This window comes from Columba livia, chromosome W, assembly GCF_036013475.1.
Source record: "Columba livia isolate bColLiv1 breed racing homer chromosome W, bColLiv1.pat.W.v2, whole genome shotgun sequence".
NCBI classification, from domain to species: domain Eukaryota; kingdom Metazoa; phylum Chordata; class Aves; order Columbiformes; family Columbidae; genus Columba; species Columba livia.
Genome location: NC_088641.1, coordinates 19,739,213 through 19,756,219, shown reverse-complemented (window position 1 = coordinate 19,756,219; position 17,007 = coordinate 19,739,213). Strand labels below are relative to the sequence as shown.

The 17,007-nt window shown below is 43.3% G+C and overlaps 1 pseudogene; it reads left to right on the top strand.

Annotated features, from left to right (window-relative positions):
- Positions 1–17,007, top strand: part of LOC135577174 (large ribosomal subunit protein mL65-like) — a 40,042-nt pseudogene extending 23,035 nt beyond the window's left edge.

The window sequence follows — 17,007 nt, the reverse complement described above, 5'->3', positions numbered from 1 at the left end:
GCACCATTTACTTTAAGCCATTTTAGCATTAGCTTAACAGTGTACTCTTCACATTTTATACCCTGCTTTTGTAAAAGTTGCAATAATAGTTTCACTATAGCTTCTTCTTCTACAAACAAATTAGATCCCATATTTCACTATCCAGCCACTCACCTGTATTTGTGATATGGTGATTACCCAGGTACATTTCTCTTTCTCTTCTCTTTCTCTTCTGTTTCTTTGTTTCTCAATCAGTCTGGCTGTTGAGCTGATCATTTGGCTGGAGTCTCTCCAGACGCTCGCTTCAGCGCTTTTTTGACCCTATCACGTCAGGGTCACCATTTGAGGGATTGAAGGCACGGACTCCCAGTGCAGGTGAACCAAGAGACGTTTTATTTTGGCAAGGCACTTACATTTATAGTTAGTAGCTGTTGTACACGCATTTAACTTTCTGTTTTAATTGGCTTATGCCAGCTGTTCATGCACTTAAAGTTATCTTACGATTGGTTTACTTAATCTTGCACGCGCTCTGGCAGTTTGGCTAACACATTGCTAATATCTTTTCCTGTTCTAAAACATTCTGGTTTCTTATTCTATTTTAGTCAAGGTCGTTCCAGTAACTCAAGGTAACTATCTGTAAGATATTCCATACCTCCCGACTGAACCCCACACAGTGACTGTAGGTATGTACACCCCCCCAATCAAAGGACAGGGAAGGCAGGGCCCCCTGGTCGGCAGACAGGGCCTTTAGCCAATGAAATGCCTCAGCTGAGAGAAATTTCTGGATCATTGATCATATATGACCACAGATCAGATTTCGACCTAAGGTTATAAATGGAGCACATCCTGTAAGTTCACTCTGCTGGTTCAAGTTAGTTTATTGACTGCTGAGATATATGTTTTTGCTTATCTACTACAGAAGCAGATTCTGGTCCTGAAGAAAGTACTGATTGGCAGCTTTGTTAGCACCATTTAATACAATGTTGTTTGTATGTTGCAGAAAATTCAGACATCAGTATAAGATGGGTGTACTAGCACTCATCACAAGTTCTGTTGCAAAAAATATTATGGCTATTGATTTCAGTTAAAGTTATATATATGGTGTATGTAAGCAGGACTTGCACCTTCTGTCGTCTGACCTGAAAGTGGTATATTACGTGAGGCCTGATGTCAGAAATGTAAATTACATCATGGCTTTTCTTCCTTCAAGGTTGTACCACTGGAGTCAGATCTTGAAGTTGTTTCTGTTATTTATTGCAAACCATCCAAACTGATGCTGTTCAAAAAGTCCAAACTCCCCCCAAAAAAACAAAAATCAAACCCAACCAAAAATACCCCACAAAAAAACCAAAACCCCAACAACCAAAAAATCCCCCCCTCAACACACCACCCAACCTCCCCAACAACAGAAATCCCCTGTTGTGGTTTAACCCGAGCTAGCAATACAAGCACAATAGCTGCTCGCTCACCCCCTCCCCCACCCCCCCCAATAGGGGAGAGAATCAAAAGGGAAGGGAGAAACTTGGATTGAGATAAACACAGTTTAATAAAATAACAAAATACTAATACACTACTAGTAAATATATATAAAATAGAAACAAAAGATACTCAAGGCAATTCCTCATGAACATGCTGAGCAGTCAGCCCTAGGAAACAGCCTGGTCCCAGTAGCTGATCCCAAAGAGAGAGAAGAGAGAGGAAAAAAGGCAGAAAAGCCCAGATGCCTCTGCAAAATGGCAACAGGCTGGGCTAAACTTCCCTACCAAAACTTCCCAGCTACCCCCAGAGAGAGAGAAAAGAACCAGAGAGATTGGTAGAGCCAAAACTGGAAGTTCCCCACTCCCCAGTTCTCCTTAAATAATTAGCATGATGCTAATGGGATGGAATACTCTCATTGATCAGTCTGGATGTCAGTCAAACTCTGCCCCATTCATGCCCCCCCTTGCTCTATGCCTCACACCTGTAAGCAAGGCACTCAGAATGTCCCTGGCTCTCAGATCCCCTCAACAAGCAACAAAAAAAAAATCTCAGAAGAAACACCCCCATGACATATCTCCTATCAACAGAGAAAGCATTAATGTAGTTTTTGTATATAACTTTTCTATATAATATTGTCGAGGGTTAAGATTGCGGGGTGACAATAAAACCCTGGCAGATGTATTGTTAACCCCCTCTTTCCCCCCCCCCCGCCACTTCCCCCTCCCTCTCCCCCCTTTTCACTAAGGAGAGGCGATTGGGAGGAAAAGAAGCACAGAGTGAAGAGAGTTGGAAAAAATTAAAGATGTTTTACTAATGCTACTAATAAGAATAGAGAAAATAATACAAAATATACAAAACCAATCTTGAAAGTCTCAGCAACTGCAGAGCCGGCACCTGAAGTCCTGGATTAGACTCTGCAGCCAATCGGAGCTGGATTCAGTCTCTCACTAGGCCTCAGTTCGCAGGGATGACTAGCAAGGTCCTCTTCTAATGTCGACCATAAGCAGAAGGGAAAAGGGCAAAAGGGAAAAGCAAACGAGATCCTCGTGATCTCCCACTTTTATATGAAGTATTCACGTGAATGGAATGTTATACCCAGTTGGTCAGTTTCTTGCTCTCTTTCTTCTCGTCGCCCCTCTCGCGAGATGTCCATCCGTGCTTATCAATAAGTTTGCATTCCATTGCTAGGTTTACCAAAACATGTGTCTGGTTCTCCAGGAAAATGCAGTTAATATGAAGGCTTTAGCTGACAGGCAAATTCACTGAAAGAGATACTTGTTTTTAACAAAACCAGGACAAATATATAAATCTCTATTGAGATTCCATGTCAGGTGACATCTTTCTGTGTCTCGAGATTCACTTGAAGGAGTTGGACTGAAAATTAGCAGAAAACTGGCTTTGAATTGCAAAACCTATCCTTCAGAGATATTTTAGTATGTGAACTCTTGCCTTTTGGACTTGGGCAAGCCTTCCAGTCTCACTCAGAAAGGGGGGAATTTCAACAATTATACAGATCTACAGTAGAGGTTCTAACTTTCTTTTGTTTGGTGTCTGATAGTAAAGATGTGTTTGCATAATAAAGAGCATTCTCTGACTGGATCAAATTTTTTTCTTTTTGGATGAAACAGGATCAAAGGTAGCAGATCTATGCTGTTATGAACACACTGTTTCATCTTATTCCTGGTAAACTAAACAGGGAGAGGTTTGTAAAAGCAAATCATCAGGATCAGATTGAAGTTATTTATTAAGCTAATAGTACTGCAAGTCTATCTGCCTGGACAGCAGCACAAGCAATTTATCAAGGCGAGACAGTCAACCTGTCAAATTCTTACCAGTGATGAATGCATATTATAAAGTTCTCTAACCTTTTGTGGCAGATGCACACTCCCCTATCTCCCCCTCCCTTCCTTCTATATGGAAGGTGCAGACACATCTCCCCCCCATCTCCTGCAATGGGGTTAACAGCTTCTTTTGTTTGACCCCAGACCCCATTGGCCAGGGTCGTTAAGAGAGGAGGAGGGGGCGAAGAGGCGCCAAGGAGCCGCAGGGCGCCCACAGCCAGAGTAGGGGTGCAGAAAAGCTTCTGGAATGCCCACAGTCAGATCTGACAAGGCTATATAAACGGGATCCCCACTGAGGTTTGGCGCCAGTTGTGCAGACCTCTTGGAGCGCAGGTCAAATGCTGCGGCCGAGAGCCCTCCCCCTTAGGCAGGATGGCTGCCTAAGGTAATCTCCTGGGACCGGGATTCCCCCACCGAACCACGTGGGTGAGTGATACAATTTTCTTTAATAATTCCTCGCAGGATCGCGGGTGCTTATTCCATGCTTAAATATAAGCACGTGTATTTTCTTTAATAATTCCTTGCCAGATTCAGGCAAGTGTATACTTTTCCCGGAATCAGGGATGGCTCTGGCATTGTTTTTGGTGAGACACATGTATGCACACTGTGGATCTCCATTGTTACTATTTGCTGCACCTCAATAATTACCTCGACTGATACTCGAACCTGTATTTATGTCACTATTGGAGAGCTAAAACCCCGTCTTCCACCGGTTAACCTGCTGCACCTTCTTTATCAAGTAAAAGCTTGTTTTGGACCCTGTTGTCCATCTAAACTAACTTCAGGGTGCCTCCATGACACCTTTTCTCCCCACCACCTTTTTTTCATGCTTTTTCTTTGGAAGATCATCCTTTAAGTAGGAGAAAGTAGAGTTTATTTTAAAGTGAGTTATTTAAGACTTTGTCTTTGTCTTTGAGTACTTTGACTCAGGGAGAATAATATGAAAAATATTTTTTCATATGTAACACTAAACCTGTGCAAAACCCTTAATCTTGCATTCATTTGCTCACTCCACATTTGTTATGGGGAAAGGGGGTAGGTCTCAAACAGTTTCATATTTCTTTTTTCCTGAAACAACTAAGTCACTTAACCCCTTTGTCACCATTTAGATTGGGCAACAATAAACAGAGTGACAGATGCTCTCTATTAATCCCTGCCCTCCCCACCATTGAAAGGGAAAAGAAAAAAAAGGAAGAGACACAAGTTGGAAAATTAAAAGCACCTTACTAATAATACTAGTGATAAGAGAAATAATGCAAAATATACAAAACCAATACTGAATTTCCTGGATGATCACAGAATTGTATGCCACAGGGGCTGGCGTTGCGCCAGTGGACTCAGCAGTAGATGGTAACTGGATTCAGGAATGCACAGACTGGAATCGGGATCAGGATTGCAGGCAGGGTCCTCTTCAGAAGTTGGCCATGAAGAAAGTGAGCTGAGAATAAAAAGTGTTTCTTAAAAGTGAATGGCTGGCAATTTAGTTGCATAGCAGGGGAAATTTTTAGACATTTATTGAGCAGCAGTATAAACACAATTAAAACTTCCTTCAAGATAAAGATTCTATTGTTAATATGCATATACATTTTTAAGCTCTCACCTCAGGAACCACAGAAAAAACTCTCAAATGCTTTTGGAGTCTCGATATTTTCCCTTTAGTTTGGGATCTTTTTTTCAGCTGTAGACATCTTGACGATGTTTTAATTGCTGATATTTGGATATCTTTTGGCTATTTTTAGTAGACCACAGCTGAGCCCAAACCGCAGCTAGGATCTCTGCTTAATAAGATAGAAGATGTAAGGACTATTTAAAAATATTTACTTATCAACAAAGTATATCTCGTTTTGAGGTAATTCCAAGTATTCCTAGTAATTCCTAGAATTTTACATAGTTCCATACACTGCAACTGACATTTTTGGAATTTTCCAGTGTTATTGTTAAGAGACAAGTCCAGTTTGTTTTGAAAGAGGGAGTATGTGACTCTTCTTGAAATACTTGCCTGCACATTCTTCAACCCGAGCAATTGGGCATCCTGCTTCCTGTTGTAAACTGGCTTACAGATTATTTTGCTAATGAAAGATGAGGTAGTTGTAGAGACTTATTTGTTACTTTGCTATGTTGGAACCAACTAGATTTGCCACTTTTTATACCAGCAGAGGATAATCTAGATAAGTAGGATGTGCATGAGTACAGGTTTATTTTTAACAGAAATAAAAAGTCTTAAAGCACTCTTTTTGTCTTAGCAATGCTTGAGTATTACTAGTTCTGATCACTGCTGATCCTTGGATTATTAGGTTGGTGTCATGTCCCGCCCAGAGGTATGGGTGGGGGCAGAGGTGAATCAGGTTCCTAGGCCCCCTTGGTTGGAAAAGAGTATACACAATACTATTTAAGGTCCATAAACAAAAGGCTTTTATTTTGCAGCTTGGCCTAATTGGCAAATGATTTTGTGGCAGAAGGTTTTACCTTATTTTAGGTTCAATTGGTTGTGGTTTAACAAAATACTAATATGCTACTAGTAAATATATATATATAAAATAGAAATAAGTGTTGGGGATTGGCTCAAGGAGCATGGACATGAGTCCACCAAGCAACTGTACGAGCAGAGCCCATTTTAGTTGACATAAGTAGGCCTTAGTTAGCTTGTCTATTAGGCCGTGGGAAAGGGGGGAACGGAAAAGTACTAACTAAGGCAGGGTCAGGATATCCTTGAAGAGATAAGAGTCAGAAGAATGCGGGATGCGCATAGCTAGCTAAACCCAAGTAGGTGGAGTAAGTAAATGTAACCTTTTAGTGCTTAGCCTATTAGATAGAGACAAGTATGCATAATTATGGTATTTGGTATAAATGCACGCTATCTCGGGCAATAAAGTTGAAGTATGCTTTATCACTCATATTGGGTCAGCCGCATTTCTTCCTCCGTCCGCTCGGGTCTGGAACTCTGATGGGACTTTTCTCTGCAAATAAGATACTCAAGGCAATTCCTCACGAACTCTGTCCACAACTGAGCAGCCAGTCCCAGCAAGAAGCACCCAGTCCCCAACAGTGAAAAAAGAGGAAAAAAGCAGAAAGGCTCGGAAGCCCCTGCAAAATGGCAAAAGCTGGATTAAACGTCCTGCACCAAAAACTCCCCTGGCTCTGACAAAAAGAGTGAAGAGAAAGAGCCTGAGAAGCCAGAGAGCCAAAGCGGAAGAGAGCGACTCCTTAAATATGGTGCATGACACTAATGGGATGGAATACCCTTATTGATCAATCTCGATGTCAGTCCAGCTCTGTCCCCCTATCTCAATGCCTCACACCTGTTGGCAGAGCACTCAGAATGTCCTTGGCTCTCAGACCAGAGCAATTAAAAACATTAGCTCTGTGCTGGGATGTTATCTGCTTGCTCTCAAACGAAGTCCAAATAATGAGCATGCTAGCTATGAAAAAGAAAGGTTTCTAACTGCATGAAGGAAATTAACCTATTTTCAGTCAAACTAGCACATTGGCAAACATAAAAAGTTTTTGGCACATGTGGGGCTGTAAATCTTACATTACTATATTACTTATAAAAAGCAAAAGAATAGAAGTATAGGAAAGAAAGAAAAGAGAGAGAGGGAGGTATCACCATCCTTATGGTTTCACTTTGTATAGTCTTTTACTCCTCCAGATTGCCTGCTTGCATAATCTTTGGTCTTTTGCGCAGGCGTCACTGGGGGGTGATTGTGAAAGATGGAAAAGTCCTGAAGGGTCTCGAGCAGTCAGGGGTCTTCTCCCTTAGTGTCATGCTGGGTCTATCAGAAGACAGGGTTGTGTGCCCTTCAACACGTCCCCCACATCCTGTGTCAGCCAACTGGCCTTTGTCTGTGGCATGTTAGGTGGTTGTTGATATCTAAATCGCAATTCACCTTATCCTGAATGTCCAAATCCTACTTCCAAGGGATGTCCCATCTCCCGCAGCTGGATGAACTGGTTTTGCCACAATGTTTGAGACATTATCCTTTTCAGTCTCTGACAGTTGGTGCAAAGGAACTGCAGTTCTTGCATTGTTGAAATTTGCTGTTTGATATGGGAATACATTCTTAAATAAATGTGGTTATGTTATACATAATTTTAATGCATTTTCTCACTTGATTTTTTTTGCTACTGACATTAATTGCTGCTTACTTTATATTTATTTTAGACTATGGAAATGATGTTAGACAAAAAGCAAATTTGAGCAATTTTCTTATTCGAGTTCAAAGTGGGTCATAAAGCAGCGGAGACAACTTGCAACACTAACAATGCATTTGGCCCAGAAACTGCTAACGAACGTATAGTGCAGTGGTGGCTCAAGAGGTTTAGCAAAGGAGATGAGAGCCTTGAAGATGAGGAGCATAGTGGTCAGCTATCAGAAGTCGACAATGACCAATTGAGAGCAATCATCAAAGCTGATCCACTTACAACTACAGTTGCTGAAGAACTCAGTGTTGACCATTCTACAGTCATTAGGCATTCGAAGCAAACTGGAAAGCTGAAAAAGCTTGATAATTGGATGCCTCATGAGCTGATCAAAAATAAAAAAAAATTGTCATTTTGAAGTGTAGTCTTCTCTTATTCTGCGATACAACAACAAACCATTTCTTGATCAGATGGTGACGTGAAAAGAAAAGTGGATTGTATATGACAACTGGCAACAAGCAGCTCAGTGGTTCAACCAAGAAGAACCTCCAAAGCAATCCCCAAAGCCAAACTTGCACCAAAAAATTTTGTGGTCACTGTTTGGTGGTCTGCTGCCAATCTGATCCACTACAGCTTTCTGAATCCTAGCGAAACCATTACATCTGAGAAGTATGCTCAGCAAATCAATGTGATGCACTGAAAACTGCAATGCCCACAGCCAGCACTGGTCAACAGAAAGGGCCCAGTTCTTCTCCATGACAACACCCAACTGCATGTTGCACAAGCACCGATTCGAAAGTGGCTATCAAGTTTTGCCTCATCTGCCATATTCACCTAACCTCTTGCCAACCGACTACCACTTCTTCAAATATCTCGACAACTTTTTGCAGAGAAAATGCTTCCACAACCAGCAGGATGCAGAAAATGCTTTCCAAGAGTTTGTTGAATCCCGAAGCACGGATTTTTATGTTACAGGAACAAACAAACTTATTTCTCATTGGCAAAAATGTGTTGATTGTAATGGTTCCTATTTTGATTAATAAAGATGTGTTTGAGCCTAGTTATAATGATTTAAAATTGACAGTCCAAAACTGCAATTACTTTTGTACCAACCTAATAGCTTAAAAGTGAGTGCCTGATAGCATCTGTTTCTGGTATGATAAAGGTATGATGCAGAATGAAAATATATGAAAAAAAAATGTTCAAAAAAAGTTGAGTATTCTGACCCTGCAGATAACCTTTACTGTTGGTGTGATATGGATATTACCTTCAGCTTGAAATGTTATGATTTGCTTACAAGTCATGACTGTGGAAACCTGACATTATGTTGTAAAGTGAAAAGAAAATTCTGCTCCCAACTAAAACAAAACCTAATTTCTCTATGGTTCAGTCTTTGTCTATCCTGAGGTTTCAGCTGTAGTAGAGTAAGTTCAAAGAAAGGCTTTACGAGTGACTAATATTTCACAGTTCTGGAGTGAGGGAGAAAGGGAAGGCTTATTGTGAGCTGGCTATTTTTTAATTGCGGAGTACCAAGTTCAGCTATCTGCACTTCTCTCAAAAGGCATGGGGATATCCTGAAAAAACAGTGGGTGGCACTGTTTTACCTTCTACTGAAGAAAAAGTGGAATGGGCTTTATTCTGCTTTTTTGTCAATGACTGGCAAAGCTGACTCATCATAATGTATGCAATTTTCTATAGCAATCTTTCATCTTGTACTCATCTCTTCAGGGTGATTAATGCTTTTGTATAATGATAAAGCTAAAAGATAGCCCTTTTTCTTTAAAGATTGTATAGCTACTAAATGTTTAAAAGTAGAAAACTTAGAAGATGCAGCATTCATATTCGTGAACTCTGCTAAGCAGAAACTTCTTGTGATTCTACTACTTTCAATCTCATGGGAGCAGCGTTCTTCAGCATTCTGTTTTGTTAAGTTTGCTGTTTAAAAGAAACAAAGAAAGGCAATTTAAAGAACACAGGATGAAAACCTCCAAGTTCAGACCCTTTTTCCTGTATTAATTTCTGCTGTTGGAGCATATCACAAGGGAACATAATTAGGAATCGAAAAATAAGATTTGGTTTTATATAATGAGGCAAATATTTTCTTTAGTACTGAACTATTTTGCTTAAAATTGTATCACCTTCAAGTGGGTGACAGATCTACCTGGACTTAGGCAAAGCATTAGACACTGTCCCACACAACATCCTTGTCTCTAAAATGGAGAGACATGAATTTGATGGATGGACCACTCAGTGGATAAGGAATTGGCTGGATGGTTGCACTCAAAGAGTTGCAGTCAAAGGCTCGATGCCCAAGTGGAGAACAGTGACGAGTGGCATTCCTCAGGAGTCCATACTGGGACCAACACAGTTTAACATCTTTGTCAGCGACATGGACTGTGGAATTGAGTGTACCCTCAGCCAGTTTGCTGACAATACCAAGCTGTGTGGTGTGGTCAACATGCTGGAGGGAAGGGATGCCATCCAGGGGGACCTTGACAGGCTAAAGAGCTGGATCCATGTGAACCTCATGAAGTTCAACAAGGCCAAGTACAAGGTCCTGCACCTGGGTCTGGGCAGTCCCAAGCTCAAATACAGACTGGGTGGAGAATGGATTGAGAGCAGCCCAGAGGAGAAGGACTTGGGGCTATTGGTTGGTGAGAAGCTCAACGTGACCTGGCAATGGGTGTTTGCAGCCCAGAAAGCCAACTGTATCCTAGGCTGCATCAAAAGAAACATGACCAGCATGACCTCTACTCTGCTCTTGTGAGACCCCACCTGGATTACTGCATTCAGCTCTGAGACCCCCAACATGAGAGGGACATGGACCCATTGGAGCAAGTCCAGAGGAGGTCACAAAGATCAGAGGGCTGGAGCACCTCTCCTATGAAAACAGGCTGAGAGAGGTGGGGTTCTTCAACCTGGAAAAGAGAAGGCTGCAGGGAGGCCTTATAAGAGCCTTCCAGTACTTAAAGGGGGCCTGTAAGAAAGCTAGAGAAGGACGTTTACAAAGGCATGTAGGGATAATGTCATGGTACATTTGGTGATGGACTCGTGATGGCTCGTTTACCTTGATCTCAAATTAAGGTGACCAAAATGCCAAGGGGTTATTAATTCAATCAAAGTGTAACTTCTTTATTTTGCCCGTAAAGGGGCATGCAATAGAAAAATGGAAAAAAAAGGAAAGAAAAGAAAAAAAAAAGGGGGAAAGAAGATTAGCTACCACCATGGATCCAAAGGCGTCCCTATGGTCCCAGGTCCCGAACAGCGTCCTGCCAGTCCTCCGTCATGATCCATGATCCTTTGGTGGGGAAATCTCTACGATGTTCAGTCAGGAGCCATCTTTTATGCTTCTTCATTTCGCTTGCCAGAACTTGTCTGCGCCTGCACTGCCTCACGTTCAGGGGTCTCTTACTTGTCTGCTAGGGGACCTCAAGACCCTCTGTGAGCCTCTGCGCATGCTCCTCTTCGTTGGCCTTAGTAACAGGGAGGAGGTGGAGGCAAGATTGGCTGAGGCAGCAGGTGAAATCCATCTTCTGGACAGCAGCTATTGTTACCTGTAGTCCCAGGTCGGAGAGTCCCTGTACAACGCAGTTCTTTTTCTCAGTCCTCTCTCCAAGCCCCTGTACAATTCTCTCTCTCTCCAAGTCCCTGATGGCGATGTTCAGGAAAATACTGTTCTTCGGACCGACTCTTTGTCGAGGGTGTCACGAAAGCACCCCGAGGTTAGTTTAAGGGACAACAGGGTCCAAAACAACTTCTATTAAACTGGTGAGAAACAGGGTTTTAGCACTCCAAAAGCAACTTAAATACAGGTTCAGATATCAGTTGAGGAAAATTATTAAGGGGCAGCAACTAATACAACAGGCGGTTCACAGAGTGCATGCACGTGACTTCACCAAAACAATGCCGGAGCCATCTCTGAGTCCGGGAGGAGTACACACTTGCCTGAACACGGTGCGGGATTATTTTAAAGAGATACACGTACTCATAGTGGGTACGGAAAGTTAGTACACTCGCGATTGTGCGAGGGTAAATTTATAACACACTCGCAATCCTGCGAGGGTTAACACGTGCAAATGTGCACGGAATATTACACGTGCTTATGTGGAAGCACAGGAGGAAAATACACTCGCGATTGTGCGAGGAAATAATTTATACACGTGCTTGTATTGAGCATGGAAAGTTACGCATGCAAATGTGTACGGAAAGTTACACGTGCTTGTATTAAGCACAGAAAGTACGTGTGCAAATGTGCACGGAAAGTTACACCTGCTTATGTGGAAGCACGGGAGGAAAATACACCTGCGAATATGCGAGGATTAATTTAACACGTGTTCATATTGAGCATGGAAAGTTACACGTGCATATGTGCACAGAAAGTATAAATACACTCACAATCCTGCGAGGGTTAAGTTTTAGTCACACACATGGCGGCAATTATAAATTAATCCTCACAGAATCGCGAGTGTACACTTTCTACATATCATGCAGCCGAGGTTACATGGAGTAAATGGATTGCACTGATCACACAACGAGCTCGAATTGAAAATCCCAATCGCCCAGGGATCTTAGAAGTGATTACAGACTGGCCAGAAAGTAAGGACTTTGGGATGTCTCCAGATGAGGAGGAAGTAACACGTGCTGAAGAAGCACCACCATATAGTACTCTTTCTGAGACTGAAAAGCAGTATGCACTGTTCACAGATGGATCCTGTCATCTTGTAGGAAAACATCGAAGGTGGAAAGCTGCTGTGTGGAGTGCCACATGACAAGTTACAGAAGCCACTGAAGGACAATGTGAATCTAGTCAATTTGCAGAAGTGAAAGCCATCCAGCTGTCTTTGGACATTGCTGAACGAGAGAAGTGGCCAGTACTTTATCTCTATAGTGACTCATGGATGGTAGCAAATGCCTTGTGGGGGTGGCTACAGCTATGGAAGAAAAACAACTGGCAGCGCAGACGTAAAACCATTTGGGCTGCCACACTGTGGCAAGACATTGCTGCTCGGCTAGAGAGCCTGCCTGTGAAAGTTTGTCATGTAGATGCTCATGTGCCTAAAAGTCGAGCCACTGAGGAACATTTAAACAACCAACAAGCAGATCAAGCTGCTAAGATTAAAGTAGTTGAGGTGGACTTGGATTGGCAACATAAAGGTGAACACTTCCTAGCTCGGTGGGCCCATGATGCTTCAGGGCATCAAGGTAGAGATGCAACATATAAATGGGCTCGCGATCGAGGGGTGGATTTAACTATGGACACTATTTCACAGGTTATTCATGAATGTGAAACTCGCGCCAAAATCAAACAAGCGAAACGATTAAAACCTGTATGGTATGGGGGGGCGATGGTTAAAGTATAAGTATGGAGAAGCTTGGCAGATCGATTATATCACACTTCAACAAACACGTCAAAGTAAGCGTTATGTACTTACAATGGTGGAAGCAACCACTGGATGGTTGGAAACATATGCCATATCTCATGCTACAGCCCAAAATACTATCTTGGGCCTTGAAAAGCAAGTCCTTTAGAGACACGGTACGCCAGAAATAATTGAATCAGATAATGGTACTCATTTCAGAAACAGTATTATAGACAATTGGGCCAAAGAACATGGTATTGAGTGGGTATATCATATTCCATATCATGCACCAGGCTCTGGGAAAATTGAAAGGTACAATGGTTTGTTAAAAACTACACTAAAGGCACTTGGTAGTGGAACCTTTAAAAACTGGGATTCACATTTATCAAAAGCCACTCGGTTGGTCAATACTAGAGGATCAACCAATCGAGCCGGGCCTGCCCAATGAGAAATTCTACGTACTGTGGAAGGAGATAAAGTCCCTGTAGTACACATGAAAAATATGTTGGGAAAGGCACTCTGGGTTACCCCTGCCTCAGGCAAAGGCGAGCCCATTCGTGGGACTGTTTTTGCCCAGGGACCTGGCAGCACCTGGTGGGTGATGCTTGAGGATGGAGAAATTTGGTGTGTACCTCAAGAGTATTTGATTCTAGGTGAAAATCACAGTATCACAGTATCACAGTATGTTTGGGATTAGAAGGGACCTCAAAAGATCATCTAGTCCAATCCCCCTGCTGGAGCAGGAATGCCTAGGTGAGGTCGCACAGGAACATGTCCAGGCGGGTTTTGAATATCTCCAGCGAAGGAGACTCCACAGCCCCTCTGGGCAGCCTCTTGCAGTGCTCTGGCACCCTCACTGAGAAGTTTTTTCTCAAATTTAAGTGGAACCTCTTGTGTTCCAGCTTGATCCCATTACCTCTTGTCCTATCTTTGTTTGCCACCAAGAAGAGCCTGGCTCCATCCTCGTGGCACTCACCCTTTATATATTTATAAACATTAATAAAATCACCCCTCAGTCTCCTCTTCTCCAAACTAAAGAGACCCAGCTCCCTCAGCCTTTCTTCATAAGGGAGGTGCTACACTCCCTTAATCGTCTTTGTTGCCCTACGTTGGACTCTCTCCAGCAGTTCCCTGTCCTTCTTGAACTGAGGGGCCCAGAACTGGACACAATATTCCAGATGTGGTCTCACCAGGGCGGAGTAGAGGGGAAGGAGGACCTCTCTCGATCTACTAACCACCCCTCTTGTAATACACCCCAGGATGCCATTGGCCTTCCTGGCCACAAGGGCACAGTGCTGGCTCATGGTCATCCTGTTGTCCACCAGGACCCCCATGTCCGTTTCCCCTACGCTGTTCTCTAATAGGTCATTCCCCAACTTATACTGGAACCTGGGGTTGTTCCTACCCAGATGCAATACTCTACACTTGCCCCTCTTATATTTCATTAAATTTTTTCCTGCCCAACTCTCCAGCCTGTCCAGGTCTCGCTGGATGGTGGCACAGCCTTCTGGCGTGTCAGCCACTCCTCCCACCTTGGTGTCATCAGCAAACTTGCTGATAGTACACTCTATTCCCTCATCTAAATCGTTAATGAATATATTGAATAATATAGGCCCCAGTACTGACCCCTGAGGCACTCCACTAGATACTGGCCTCCAACTAGACTCCGCACCATTGACTACCACTCTTTGGCTTCTCTCCTTAAGCCAGTTTGCAACCCACCTCACTACTCTATTGTCCAGACCACACCTCCTCAACTTAGCTGTGAGGATGCTGTGGGAGACTGTGTCAAAGGCTTTACTGAAGTCAAGGTAGACCACATCCACCGCTCTGCCATCATCCATCCACCCTGTTACATTCTCATTAAAGGCTATGAGGTTGGTCAAGCATGACTTACCCTTGGTAAAGCCATGCTGACTGCCCGTAATAACCCTCTTATCCTTGATATGCCTTGAGATGGCACCAAGGATAAGCTGTTCCATTACTTTCCCAGGGACAGAAGTGAGGCTGAGGCTGACTGGTCTATAATTACCCGGGTCCTCCTTCTTGCCCTTTTTGAAGACTGGAGTGACATTTGCTTTCCTCCAGTCCTCGGGCACCTCGCCTGTTTCCCAAGACTTGGCAAAGATGATGGAGAGTGGTCCAGCAATGACTTCAGCCAGCTCCCTCAGCACCCGCGGATGCATCCCATCTGGACCCATGGATTTATGGATGTCCAGACTATTTAATTGCTCCCTAACCCAGTCCTCATTGACTACAGCAAACTCCTCCATTGACCTGGCTTCATCCGGGGTCTCAGGGGTACAGGGCTCCCCAGGACAGCCTCCGGCAGAGTAGACAGAGACAAAGAAGGCATTCAGTAATTCTGCCTGCTCTGTATCTTCTGCCACCAGGGCACCCACCCCATTCATCAGTGGGCCTACATTGCCTCTGGTATTAGTTTTATCTGCAATGTATTTGAAAAAGTTCTTTTTGCTGTCCTTGACCCCTCTCGCCAGCTGTAATTCTAAGGAGGCCTTGGCTATCCTACCTGCCTTCCTGCATCCTCTAACAGCAGCCTTATATTCCTCCCAAGTGGCCAGCCCCTGCTTCCATGACCTGTAAACTCTCCTCTTCTGCTTGAGCACACCCAACAGATCCCTATTCAACCACGCAGGCCTCCTGGCTCCCTTCCTTGACTTCCTACATCTGGGAATGCTCTGATCCTGAGCGTGGAAGAGGCAATCTCTGAATGCAATCCAGCTATCTTGGGCCCCTTTGCCTTCAAGCAGTCTTGCCCATGGGATTTCCCCCAGCAATTGCTTGAAAAGGCCAAAGTTAGCCCTGCTAAAGTCCAGGGTTGCAATTCTACTTGCTATTCTGTTCCTGCCACACAAGATGCTGAACTCCACCATCTCGTGGTCACTGCAACCCAGGCAGCCCTCAACCTTTACTGCTTTGACCAGACCCTCCTTGTTAGTGAGGATGAGATCCAGCAGTGCACCTCTCCTAGTCGGCTCCTCCACCATCTGCATGAGGAAGTTATCATCAATGCACTGGAGGAACCTCCTGGACTGTGGCTGGCTGGCTGAATGGTCCTTCCAGCAAACATCAGGGAAGTTAAAATCGCCCACAACAACCAGGGCCTGTGACTGTGGGGCCACTCTCAGCTGCCCGTAGAAGGCCTCATCAACTTCCTCAGCCTGATCTGGTGGCCTGTAATAGATGCCCACAACAGTGTCACCCCTGCCAGCCTGCCCCTTGATCCTGACCCATACACTCTCAACTCGCTCGTCATCCGATCCTGGGCAGAATTTAGTGCATTGTAGTTGCTCTCTCACATAGAGAGCAACTCCACCACCACGCAAATATTCTATACTATACTGCTTGATGTGAACTGACATACTAACAGTGTTTAATAAGTGTCTTTCAGATCAAGAAAGTGATGATGAAACCAGAGCTAGCTTCTTCGAGTGGCGCCTGACAACTTCTTCAAAGTTGATTGCTTTAACCCACAAACAGTGGTCATGAGATGCACTTGTACTTTTTTTTTTTTACTGCCCTGGGAGACTGTTGTAACAAAATGAACTAAATGAACTTTTCAAAGGATGGTCCACTGATTAAAATCAATTACTCCTGTGTATATATGTACATATGTGTGTATATGTATATAGTAGTAGTGATTAATTAAATTGTATTGATTGTATTCAGTGAATGTCATATTATAAGGGGTGGCATGTCCTGGTTTTGTTAAAAAATAAATTTATCTTTTAGTGAATTTGCCTGTCAGCTAAAGCCTTCATATTAGCTGCATTTTCCTGAAGCACCAGATACATGTTTTGGTAAACATAGCAATGGATTGCAAACTTATTGATAAGCACGGATGGACATCTCGCGAGAGGGGCAACGAGAAACAAGTGACCAAGAAACTGACCAACTGTGTATAACATCCCATTCACGTGAATACTTCATATAAAAATGGGAGATCACAAGGATCTCATCCCTTCTGCTTATGGCTGACATTAGGAGAGGACCTTGCTAGTTGTCCCTGCGAACTGAGGCCTAGTGAGAAACTGAATCCACCTCTGGTTGGCTGCAGAGTCCAATCCAGGACTTGGGGTGCCAGCTCTGCAGTTGCTGAGACTTTCAAGATCGGTTTTGTATATTTTGTATTATTTTCTCTATTTTATCAGTAGCTTTAGTAAAACATTTTTAATTTTTCCAACTCT